This window comes from Triticum urartu, chromosome 4, assembly GCF_003073215.2.
Source record: "Triticum urartu cultivar G1812 chromosome 4, Tu2.1, whole genome shotgun sequence".
NCBI lineage: Eukaryota > Viridiplantae > Streptophyta > Magnoliopsida > Poales > Poaceae > Triticum > Triticum urartu.
In genome coordinates this window covers 308,390,181-308,401,235 of record NC_053025.1, presented here as the reverse complement: position 1 = coordinate 308,401,235, position 11,055 = coordinate 308,390,181, and the positions used below count along the sequence as shown (strand labels likewise).

Genomic DNA, 11,055 nt, shown 5'->3' with positions numbered 1-11,055 from the left:
GTTATCTACAACCGGACATTAACAAATTCCCATCTGCCCATAACCACGGGCACGACTTCCGAAAGTTCAAATCCCTGCAGGGGAGTCCCAACTTAGCCCATCACAAGCCCTCACGGTCAACGAAGGATATTCCTTCTCCCGAGACATTCCGATCAGACTCAGCATCCCGGTTACAAGACATCCTCGACAATGGTAAAACAAGTCCAGCAACACCGCCCGAATGTGCCGAGAAATCCCGATAGGAGCTGCACATATCTCGTTCTCAGGGCACACTCAAATAGGTCAAGCTACGAGTAAAACCAACCCTCGAGTTTCCCCGAGGTGGCCTCGCAGGCTGCCCAGTTCGCTACAACAGGAACCCCCCTTCAGCAACGCATCGATGCGTTGTCCTATGTTCCTATATGCGTTGCTACAGCCTACACCAACGGATTTATATGCGCTGTCGTTGGCGGCGTTGCTAGGGTCAACAACAACGCATGTACATGCGTTGGTAAACATGGTGTACAAGTGTTGTAAGATGGCACGCATAGAGTTAGAGCGCAACAACACTTCATATGTGTTGTAAGGGTCATTTAAAATACTAGAAGCTTCAGTAGATCACATGAACAATTCATGGTATTTCCAGAATTACTAGACAATGCTGATAGAGCATTGGAGACACAATATAATGAGCAAAAATGTCTCATATATTTAATCGAATATCTTTCATTACAAAGAACATGATCCAAAGTTTACAAGATGTGAAACTACCTAGTACTAGTAGGCAATTCTTAACCTTGCAATCAATACTTATCAGCCATTCTAAAACACAATGTTTGAAACATTGACCCTGAAAATGGCATTCTAATTATCTAACTACCATCCCCATTCTTGACCTTACAATCAACATCTGAGCCATGCATCATCTGTTTATCTTGCAATCTACATCCACAAAGAAGCAAAGAAATGAGATGAGTAACTTACAAAAGGGAAAACCAAGTTAATAGAGCAATAAAATTTAAAGGAGGAGCACATTACAAAGGTTCAAGGCCGTGGCATCAGTAGCTCTGTACACATAAGAGGAGAGTACTAATCAACACCTGACAAATACTTTGATCATTTATTTCCGATGATAAAACCTGGTACATGTCAGTTGAGTTAAAATAAACCTTAATTAGAACATACTAAGCAAGAAACAAGGTACCTCTCTTGAATAAAATCATGTGCTGACATACCACATATCCTTTGTTTGCTAAGAAAGATCTGCAGTTCTGTAGAAAATACAAATAAATGCAAGATTCCAAAAATTCAAAAATACTTCCATGTCCAGATAAAATAATGAACACGAGGCTAAATTTGGACGTACTTAAAATTGGTACAGTGATACAAGCCGCCAAATGTTATTTACCTTAATTTATAGAGATGTGGTCCTAATCATATTAAACTGAATAACAAACTTTTTCAACACGAGTTTATTAAATAACATTGCAGATTATGCAACCTATATTTGTATAATACATAAATTTTGCATCTTGCATCAGGTTAAAACTATATAAAATATCATAATATATTTTTACCATTCTAGACTAATTTTCTATTTAAAAGACCAACATGTAGAGGTGGGAAGTGCATATACTTACAACGTCAGTACCATTACTCTGTAAAGAAACAAAATAATATACACTAGAGAAAGAGTCATCACCATGCTATGAAGTGGAAACATAAAGACTTCGAGACTTAACATTTTCTTTGTAAACTGATGACATTCTATTTCTCGTAAATTCCCTGCATCTTCAGTTCTGAATATACACCGCTTGTTCAGATAAGAAACTGCATAAACCCACACATACTCATTTATTAAATTATAACAAAGTTCTATATTTAGGGTGTACGGGAGAAATATAGCTTATATACAACCAAGGCATAGTACAGAATAGGTTAAATCGAGCAACTCAAATCTTTGCTCTGTGGAGGTTATGTCAAAGAAGCATAGGGGAATCATGAAGCGGCCTCCTCTTTCTACAGAAGCCTCTATATATATCATGGTCGTTCCCTGAAGATAAATACCCTTGTCACCATAACAAGTTATAGTGTAATACAATCAGCCTGGAGAAAGAAAATAAGACGTGTTGTTAAGATCACAACATGCATACACAGATGTTGAAAATTATGTTGGATAATCCAAACATGCCTACGTGCTAGAAGTATTAAATTGTGTTTGAGTTTGATTTAACTAGAAAGTGATCAGCGTTGCCGTGTAATTAGGATTAGGTAAGTCCAAGGTCGGTGCTAGTCCTATACATGTGCTTGAGTAGTAGTACGTCTATAGGTGTTCGTGTTCTGTTCGGCTGGAGTTGCCTTGCACACCGAGTCTGGTTTGTAATTGAAGTCTGTATAGGTTAGGAAAAAGGAGTCTGGGTCGGTGGCATGAGTCAGTTCAGGTCCTGCACCAATATATAGGGGCAGGGTGCGTGAGTTTTGTACCTAGAGAAAAGAAGAAAAGAAATAAAGAGGAAATAAGGGCACGACAAGGGCCTTGGCTATCAATTTTTTGTGCGCATGTGTTCATTGTGTTTTGATGCGATCGATTCCAGAGGGCGAAATTCCAACAAATTACAAACCTATGAGTGCGGCTGAATTTAAGGAATATGGAATAAATTTATGGAGTGATGCATGTGGGGCTTATTCCTTTGGTACAAAGTGTGACAACGAAATCAATAAGGATTCATAAAACTAATAAGGGGATTTTTTGTTTTTATCCTCGATTTAATCATGATGCCACAGATTGACACTAGTGCTGACTTCTTCCTCTAGTGCATCTAGAAACTTCATCGAGGCTATATTCAACGATCTTGTAAGCAATGCTCTTTGATAAAATGATCATAGCTAAGATATATCTGAGATAATATGACAGCTGATTGAACAAGTGTGTGATGATTAATTTCACTGTCTAATCTTTATTAATTACCGAACTGCTAGCAGCAAGAATATCAAAAACATAATGCATCACAACAAAGAAATTTGTTAGTAAAATAGGATGTAAATATTCTTCTCAAGTTAACACACACAGACACAATTGCATATATCCAAATCAAAGAAAAAAGATGACTAGCAACAACTTTCACATGGTGAACATGAGTACCGGATATAGGAAATTAATAGAGGCAAGCATAAGATTAACTAAAATGCCTAGAAAGGAGTAGCGGCTGGTTGGGCCTGCCGTGATCTACAACACTATGGCGGACAACCTAGTACAGATGTTGTAGTACTGATAGGAAAAATAGCCTAGAATCAGAGGATCCAGCAAAAACACATGGATCTGTCCCTGTACCAGTACCTGCGGTGGTGGATCAGGTGAGATTGACGGAGCGGATGAGGTGGCGGCAGAGGAAAAAAGAGGATTGTAGCACGTACGAGGATGTGGTGGCGAAGGCGTCGGGCGACCTCGCAGGCGAACGGGTGCTTCAGCTGGGCGGCATCCTGCTAGGGCTGGCTAGCCATCTTTATGGCGATGTTGAGACTGGCGTACCGGCCGGAGTAGACACGGCTGTGCCGCTCCGCGAACCCAGCCCAGATCTACAACTTTGACAGGTCGGCCCTAAAGAGCTCCTCGCCGCCGCCCTGGATTATGGCACCTGCACCACCAGGTAGTTGGACCATGACACCGCCCTCTGTAATACAGCGGCCCTCCATGTTTTTGGGAAGACATTGCCCGTACAAGTGTTTGAGGGTGGATGGATTGATAGGGGGATCCGAGTGAGCAACTCTGCCCCCGTGGATTTCCCATCTCCTATTCGCAGATGATTGCTTAATTTTTATGAAGGCGGATTTCAGGAGCGCCATAAGGCTGAATGAGATATTGCATCATTACAGCATAGGCTCCGGACAGTGTGCAAACAAGCTGAAAAGCTCGGTCTTTTTTAGCCCTAACAGTGGCGCCTCTGTTAAGATGGGAGTCAAAGCGGCATTGCAAATACAGAGAGAAGCAATGTCAGAGAAGTACCTTGGCCTTCCAACAGCTACGGATAGAATTACAGAGCAAAATTTTGAACACATCACTGAAAGAGCAAGGTCAAGGGTACAGGGATGGTGTGAAAGGAAGATGTCTTGTGCAGCTAGAGAAGTTCTTTTGAAGTCAGTGGTTCAAGCTTTACCGGCCTACTCTATGAGTTGTTTTAAACTCACAAAAGGTTTGTGCAAGAAAGTGACGACAAGCATGTCGAAATATTGATGGGCTGGATCACTTGACAGAAAAGGGATGCATTGGCAATCTTGGGATAAGATGTGCATTTCGAAGTCACAAGGAGGACTGGGATTCCGAGACCTGGAGATTTTTAATGACGCGTTGTTAGCAAAGCAAGCTTGGAGGCTACTTGAGAATCCAAATAGTCTGTGTGCCAGAGTGCTTAAAGCACGTTATTTCCCTAATGAGGGGTTTCTGACGGCGAACTGTCCAGCTAGTTCGTCTAAGACTTGGAAAGCAATAATCCAAGGGAGAGAGATGTTAAAGACAGGACTCATACGACGAGTTGGCAATGGAGAGACAACCGAGGTGTGGCACGATCAGTGGATAGATGGCACTATATCAATGAAACCGATGGGAGCTCTCAAGCCGAACTCAGTCCAGGTTGTATCAGATTTGCTTGACCCAGGGTCAAATCAGTGGGATACGGAGCTAGTGCGCAGTATCTTTTTCCCCCTGACGCGGAAGCTATTCTTGCCATGGCGAGACCGCGTGTGGGAGGGGTGGACGTATGGGCTTGGGCAAGAGAGAAGTCTGGGCTCTTTACGGTCAGATCGGCATATAAACATGCAATGCAATCCAAGCTACAGGAGCAAGTGACGGTTGGCTCATCTTCGGGTGACTCAACCATATGGAAGGCGTTGTGGAAGATTAACGTGCTACCGAAGATCCGGGTGTTTTGGTGGCATGTGCTAAAAAATTTCTTGCCTTCCTATGGCGAGCTTCATAGAAGGCACATCAAGCAACTCCCAATCTGCCCGATGTGCGGCAATGATAATGAGACTTTGTTCCACTCGCTTATGAAATGTGACCATGCCATGCGATTTTGGAAGGCAGCACAATGATTCTTTGGTATTGAGATACCACAACTACACCCATTATCATGGTCCCGAGATCTTCTAGATCAGAGGTTATTTAAGAAGGAAGAGGCGGCTATTATGATTACTGTGATGTGGGTTGTTTGGCACTCTAGGAACAACTACACACATGGTGAGTTGGCTTATCAGCCATTAAAGTCTATGTTGATTATTGAGGAGATTGTTCGGGCACTTGAGATTCCGGAGAGGAAGAAAAACCCAACCATTGTCCAACCGAGGTGGGTGCCACCGGAGGAGGGGTGGATCAAGCTCAACACGGACGGAGCCACGGACATGGGTCTTGTGAGGGGAGGAGCAGGTTATGTGGCTCGAGATCATCATGGAGCTCTTGTCAGAGCAGGAGGCTCAAGGTATGACGGGGTTACGGACCCGCTTTCCATTGAACTGCTTGCATGCAGGGACGCGGTCTTAATGGCACGGGATATGGGGCTCCAGCAAGTCCTGTTGGAGACGGACTGCCAGGAGATACAGCGGCTCTGGGATGCACCTCAGAGGTCGGCGGGGTTTCACCTCATTGCGGAGATGAAGGAGATATCCACATTGTTCCAGGGATTCAGGCTACGGTTTTCGTGTCGCCAAACTAATATGGTGGCACACCGTGTAGCTAGGCATTCGTTAAAACAAAGTGTCTTTATGCATTTGTATGATACAATCCCTGGGTGGCTGACTGATTGTTTGCAGTCAGACATGCTAGCGCCTAATGAATAAAGAGCCGGAAGGCGTTTTAGCTTCAAAAAAAAGAGATGAAGTAAAAAAATAGATGCGGATAATTGTGGAGACAGAGAGGAAGACGAGGAGGAGATGGGTACGGGGAGGAGGTTAGATTTTTTTTCAGAAGGGCGGGGAGGAGGTTTGCTATTCGTGGGGAGGTGGGAGAGGTTGAGCCCGCAGCCCACCAACAACACATGTTGTGTCACCGTTGCTAGACATGCGTTGTCATATGTATGTTTTTGTTGTAGTGTTCGGACCAACACTCAGAGGAGCACTGGCCCAGGGGGTTCAAAACAAGATGACCCTCGGGCTCCGGAAACCCAAGGGAAAAAGAGGCTAGGTGGCAAATGGTAAAACCAAGGTTGGGCATTGCTGGAGGAGTTTTATTCAAGGCGAACTGTCAAGGGGTTCCCATTATAACCCAACCGCGTAAGGAACGCAAAATCCGGGAACATAACACCGATATGACGGAAACTAGGGCAGCAAGACTGGAACAAAACACTAGGCAAAAGGCCGAGCCTTCCACCCTTTACCAAGTATATAGATGCATTAAGATAACAAGGTAATAAGGTGATATCCCAACAATAAACAATGTTCCAACAAGGAACGATCTCCAATCTCCACCTGCAACTAGCAACGCTATAAGAGGGGCTGAGCAAAGCGGTAACATAGCCAATCAACGGTTTGCTAGGACATGGTGGGTTAGAGGTTTGACATGGCAATTTGGGAGGCATGATAAGCAAGTGGTAGGTATCGTAGCATAGGCATAGCAAAAGAGCAAGCATCTAGCAAGCAAAGATAGAAGTGATTTCGAGGGTATGATCATCTTGCCTGCAAAGTTGTCAGAGTTGACTTGATCCTTGTAAGTGAACTCAACAGGCTCCTCGTTCGCGAACTCGTCTCCCGACTCTACCCAAACAAGAACAACAAGCAAACGGAACACAATCAACCACGTGCAATGCTCAAACAACATGGTGCAAACATGGTATGATATGCGGGATGTGGTATGCGATGCATATGCAAGATTTGACAAGGAATGATTGAACCTGGACTAAACATGGAAATCCAATAGTGCCACTGGAAAGGTGAGGTGATTTCAGTTGAAATAGATATAAAGATCACTGGAATCGGATGCACGGTTTGGAAATGGTAAGCAAAACAAATATGGCACCGGTCTGCGATAATCAGCAAGTGACCAACTAAATGCATCAAGATAAATATGCTACAGCACTCAAACATAACAACAAAATACATGGCAGGGATCCACTCATGAAGCGTGACAAAAGATGAACACTGAGCTACGGCTAATTCATCATTTAATAGGTTCAAACAAGCATGGCAAAAGTGCAAATGATAACAGCTTTCAGACTTAGTAAATTAACACAAGTCTGGAATTTATCATCAGGAAGCACACTTTAGAGCATGAAAACTACATGCTACAGGAATTATCATGGCAAAGCAAGGCATGGCATGAAGCTACTCAAAGCACTTAACAAAAGTCCCTTAGTGACCTTGAGACAAAAGGGATCATAAAATACAATTGCAAGCATGTGAACATGGCAAAAACATAAACAGATTTAGACTGTGAAAAACAGGAGCATGCAAATCAGTTAACGAGTAGGCATGTTTACGAGCTCGATGCACTCACTACATAGCATGGCATGACAAACTAAGCATACACCCATCAAGAATACATGGCATAGAAGCTAGACATGGCAAGAACAACAACATAGCACGCACGGATCAATAGCAACATCCTCGGCAAAATCGCTAAACAAGTCAACAATCTGCCAGGATTCACGATATAGCAAAAGTAGCGATCGATTGACTCAAGCTAGGTTGCTCCATAAATGGAAACAAAGACATGGATGGATAGATCACCACAATGTTAACAAATCATCTTTACTGATCATCCTCAAAAGAGGCACGGATCACTAGGAAACAACATGAACATATGGCATAATAACAAAGTCAGCACAAGGACTTAGTGAAAACAGCATTATCGATTGCGCTACTTTTCAAGCTTGTGCTAGTCACCACAAATATCACAAAAATACATGGCAAGCACCTCTGTAAAGATGACATGGCATATAACAAAACACATGTAGAGCTCAGGATCATAGCATGCACACATTAATCATGGTAAAAATGACAAAATGCCATTTGCTGAAACAGATCTGCCAAATACATCACATAGCCCTCTTCCAACAGCATTTCGGGCATCAAGATGAGCTCAAATGAAAATGATGCAATGAGATGAAATGATGTACTCATTGAGTCGAACAGTGTGATATGCTACACGCACGAATCGGAGCTACGTATGCAGAGTTATAGCATGTGCAAGAATGCAAAAAAAACTAGGGTTCGAGCGAAAATTAGGTCAACCCGAGGACTCCCAAATCTGGATCACTGTAGCTTCGCGCGTCGCGGTTCCCGAGGTCGCCGGATTTGTCGCCGTAGATGATGGGACTGGCCGGAGTTCGGCCGGAGTAGGAGGACGACGGGGTGCGCCGGCGACGGAGAGGAGGGCGGCGGCGTCGGGCGCGGTCGCCGGAGCTGCGGCTGCTGGCGACGAGGGGCGGAGCGGCGATGGCGCGCGGCGGCGCCGGTGTGGTGACGGCTGCCGGCGACGAGGCGGCGGGGCGATGGTGCAGGCGCGGATCACCAGCGCGTCGAGGTAGGGCGGCGCACGGGCGGCGCAGGAGGACGAAGGGCGGCGCGCCCCGATGGGCTTGGAGGGCCCGGAGCGGGCTTGCCCGGGCCGGCGGCGGGAGGGAGGAGGTGGTGACAGGTGGCAGTTCCTGAGTGGCCGGGCACGGCGGCGCGGGGCGTGTCCGGCGGGAGCAGACACGTCCGGCGGCGGAGGGGACGAAATTTTAGGGTTAGGGTGGTTTTGGATCCGGGATTTTCGGGAGGTGATCTATATATAGAGGTAGGAGGAGTTAGGAAGGTCCAAATGGAGTGCGGTTTGCGGCCACGCGATCGTGATCGAACGCTCTAGATGATGGAAGGGTTTTTGGTGGGTTTTGGGCCAAATTGGAAGGGTGTTGGGCTGCAACACAAACGAGGCCTTCTCGGTCCCCCGGTTAACCGTTGGAGTATCAAACGAAGTCCAAATGGTACGAAACTTGACAGGCGGTCTATCGGTAGTAAACCAAGGCCGCTTGGCAAGTCTCGGTCCAATCCGGAAATGTTTAACCCCCACACACGAAAAGAGGTAGAAAGGACCACCGGAGGACATAGGAGCGCCGGAATGCAAAACGGACAACGGGGAAAATGCTCAGATGCATGAGACGAACACGTATGCGAATGCAATGCACATGATGACATGATATGAGATGTATGACAAAGGCAAAAACACACGGAGACAAAAACCCGACACCGAGGAAAATAAAATAACTTAGGCCGGAAACAGCAAGAGTTGGAGTACAGATAAGGTAAATTACATCCGGGGTGTTCCAACACTCCACCACTACGAAAGGATCTCGTCCCGAGATCTAGGTCTGGAAAAACGTCGGGTACTCAGAACGGAGGTGATCCTCACGTTCCCAGGTGGCTTCACGGTCGGAATGGTGTGACCACTTGACTTTGAGAAATTTGATTGACTTATTGCGAGTCTTGCGCTCAGTTTCTTCAAGAATAGCAACTGGGTGCTCATGATAAGAAAGGTCTTCTTGGAGATCAATGTCTTCGAAGTTGACAGTGCGGTCAGGGGTCTTGAAGCACTTGCGGAGCTGAGAGACATGGAACATGTCGTGCACGTTTGCAAAGTTGGAGGGAAGCTCGAGTTTATAGGCGAGATCGCCTCTCTTACTGACGATCTTGAAAGGACCCACGTATCTAGGGGCAAGCTTCCCTTTGATACCGAAGCGATGAGTACCTTTCATTGGAGAGACGCGGAGGTAAACATGGTCTCCGATCTCGAAAGCCAAATCACGATGCTTACTATCATAGTAGCTCTTCTAGCGCGATTGCGCTGCTTTGAGGTTATCACGAATGACTTTGCACATTTCCTCTGCCTCTGTGATCAAGTTATTTCCAAGAAGTTGGCGTTCACCCGCCTCTGACCAGTTGAGAGGAGTACGACACTTCCTGCCATAGAGAATTTCAAATGGGGCCTTGCCCGAACTCGCTTGAAAGCTGTTGTTGTAGGAGAACTCGGCATATGGAAGACAATATTCCCACTTCATACCGAAAGAGATAACGCAAGCCCTGAGCATATCTTCAAGAATCTGATTGACACGCTCAACTTGACCGCCAGTTTGAGGATGAAAAGCTGTGCTGAAACAGATGTTGGTACCCATGGCCTTCTGAAAAGAATCCCAAAACTTGGAGGTAAAGATGCTGCCACGATCTGAAGAGATCAACTGCGGAATGTCGTGTAGAGAGACAATCCGAGAGGTATAAAGCTCTGCCAATTGAGCTGCTGTGATAGACTCTTTGATAGGCAGGAGATGAGCCACTTTAGTGAGTTTGTCGATGACAAAATATAGCATCATTGCCACGCTTGGACTTTGGAAATCCCATCACGAAGTCCATCTCAATGTGGTCAAACTTCCATTCTGGAATGGCAAGAGGTTGGAGGAGACCAACTGGTCGTTAGTGTTCTGCCTTCACTCTTCTGCAGACATCAGATTCATTCACGAACTGAGCAATCTCACGCTTCATTCGAGTCCACCAATACGCCTGCTTGAGGTCCTGGTACATCTTTGTACTTCCAGGGTGGATAGAGAGGAGAGAATTGTGAGCCTCATTCATAAGGACTTTACGAAGGTCACCTTTAGGCACCACAATGCGATCCTCGAAGAAGAGAGTATCCTTGTCATCAAGGCGATAGCACTTGTACTTGGATTGACTCTTGGCAATCCCAATCTTCACCTTCTTCACCATAGCACCAAGAAGTTGAGCCTCGTGAATCTGATCTTCCAAAGTAGGAGAGACTTGAAGGTTGGCGAGGAAACCTTGAGGAACAACTTGCAGTTTGAGTTTGCAGAAAGCTTCACAAAGCTCGAGTTGGTAAGGCTTGAGAATCAGACTATTGCAGTAAGCCTTTCTACTCAATGCGTCAGCAATTACATTGGCCTTGCCTGGAGTATATTCAATGCTCGGATTATACTCTTGAATCATTTCGACCCAACGAGTCTGCCTGAGGTTGAGATTAGGCTGAGTGAAGATGTACTTGATACTCTTGTGGTCAGTGAAGATGTCCATTTTTCTTCCGAATAAGAGATGTCTCCAAGTCAA

The 11,055-nt window shown here is 45.3% G+C and overlaps 1 long non-coding RNA gene across 4 annotated transcripts; it reads right to left on the bottom strand.

Moving 5' to 3' along the window:
* Positions 1-665: 665 nt before the first annotated feature.
* LOC125551559 lies at positions 666-3,805 on the bottom strand. 4 transcript variants are annotated; one of them, XR_007302788.1, is made up of 5 exons: positions 3,394-3,805; positions 1,682-3,316; positions 1,184-1,250; positions 1,018-1,118; positions 666-921 (listed from the first exon to the last, which is right to left on the bottom strand). It is a non-coding gene; the product is annotated as an uncharacterized LOC125551559 (long non-coding RNA). The 4 variants fall into 4 exon arrangements; XR_007302790.1 differs by having other exon boundaries at positions 1,682-2,085; positions 3,317-3,800; XR_007302789.1 differs by having other exon boundaries at positions 1,682-2,085; positions 3,394-3,795.
* Between the last annotated feature and the right edge of the window lie 7,250 nt (positions 3,806-11,055).